Here is a 2215-nt window from a genome sequence, read left to right on the forward strand (position 1 = left end):
CTATTCAGGTACAATCCACATCAGCTGGAATGGACAATTTCAGGTTACAATAGGATTCCCAATTGTAATTTCTACAATACTACAGAGCTCACGCTTTAATCTGGGAATTTTTACACAACTCTTTCTGCTAGCAAAGCAGATAAACTGTGAAGTCGCCTTGAGACAAATCCTGCACCTGCTCCACGTTTCCTTTCCGTCGGGTTTACATAGCTGGAAGTCTTTCTATTGAAATAAGATTGTAACTAATTATTTTTATTCTTGATTAATCTAACATTTTTCTGTAAAATGGCCTTCGCTATGTGACCTTTAAAAAACTTGTTTTTTTCAACCAAAGGTTCAAAATCTAAATATATTTAGTAAATAATGAATTAAAAGGGAAGAAAGTCACTAACTTTAGAGGTGGAAGCTGCAAATGGTTTGGCTTGATTGGCGTGGTTAAAAACTTGCTAAAAAGTTACTGGGGGCCATTCATGGAGAGCGGAAACGATGGATCAAGCTCTTAACTCATCAAAATACACACGACTGTCAACAGACTTGTATTCACTGGTGGCAGTGGCCTGTGGTGGTAACATGTAGGCAAAGTACCACGCTATTGTGCAGGAAAAATGCACGTTTATCCGTCTGGTCAGGACGGACAGCACTCCCCCTTGTGTGATATTGCAAAAATGAATTCACAACAATTTTTATTGACTCGATATTCTCATCTGTTTCTCTATATTGTAATTTTTCTGTGACTACTTATACTGACTGTATATATGCTATTTCTTGCATGTCTTTCTGTACTGCTTCCTGCACACTAGCTTTCTGTACTACAGGTTACGCAGGCCAGCTATTTTCTATCATGTACATTGATCTGTATGTTTTTCATTTATTGTTCAAGCAGTGAAATAAGTTGACGGCATGTATGATTTTGATGAGTTCACAGCTTGATCAGACGTTACACTGCTACATCGTTTCCTGCCCTCAACGGATGATACCCATTAACGTTTTAGCTTTTAGGCAAACAAGCAGCTGACCATTCTTAATTTGATGTCCCACCTTTGAGGTGCAAAGTTTGTTACAATCTAAGATAAATAGGCTAATGATCGTTTATGTAATCAAACAGTTATTAGAGGCACTCATGGAATGCGTCTTGTTCAATCAAATAGGTTGGTCAGAAATAAATGTTCAGCCTAGTCAGCACTAGGCTTACATGAAAAATAATTTAATTTAATTTATATAATAAAGAGTGGCTTTAGAATGGTGTTACTCAGAAAAAAGCCATTGTTGCAGTTTCAAGCTTTCGTTTTTACTTTAAACCATCATCAGGAGTAGGTAGAGGTGAAAATAATCAATATCAAATATCAGGTGCGCCTGCTGTTTCCAGTCACCTTTACTTGTTCTTGATACATTATAAATAAAGGGATCTCCTGGTTTCTAGATATCGACTCAACTGTCCAAAATTCTGCTCGAGGACGGATTTCCTTTATTCCATTTGAATTGCCCAAAGCTATAAAGTTTGTGTCGATCTGATTTGTGTTCAACCTTTGGTTGATTGGTAACTTGTTGAAGGTGTCACGGTGCACAGGCCTTTGGGTCTTGTGAGACTGAAAAGGACAAGAAGCAGTATGTGAGGATTTGTAATGACTGAAATCCCCTTTCTGAATCCAGATATACGGCAGGCAAAGAAGCACTTGAGATTTTAGCTCGGTAGCAAAGTTAAAACGGGCAGCACGGTGAATGTGATGGGTGGACTAGAACGCTCCCAGAAACTGTGCCGTTCGGCCAGATTGATCTTCCTGCCACATCACAAGACACCCCTCCTCCTTCCTCCACATCCCGAATATCTGCCCCCACCTCTTCTGATCAGAGTATCGATCCCTGGACCAGTCGATCGGTTGCTACTCTGTGATCTGGGCCGGGCCAATTACTTCAGTGAGTAATAGTGATTAGTTTGTGTCTAGATCAATCCAGGCGGATACAGGCGAAGAGGCTGAGGACGGGGCCAGGGGAACCACTGACTATTCACATCAGCAGCACATTTGTGAAACAACAACAGTTTCCTAGAAGGATCCTGTGCTTAGCATCGTGAATGTAATTGTTTCGTCATGCCAACCCTCCACAAAGTACACCTCTGTGGACTTGCGGGTAAATTCAAGACCGACAGAGTTTCTAGGTTTGCAAAAAGTTAAAATGTTGAGACTTTTCTACACAAAGAAACACTGCATCCATTTTA

Source organism: Anarrhichthys ocellatus, unplaced genomic scaffold (genome assembly GCF_004355925.1).
Source record: "Anarrhichthys ocellatus isolate YVR2014 unplaced genomic scaffold, GSC_Weel_1.0 scaffold17, whole genome shotgun sequence".
Lineage (NCBI taxonomy): Eukaryota > Metazoa > Chordata > Actinopteri > Perciformes > Anarhichadidae > Anarrhichthys > Anarrhichthys ocellatus.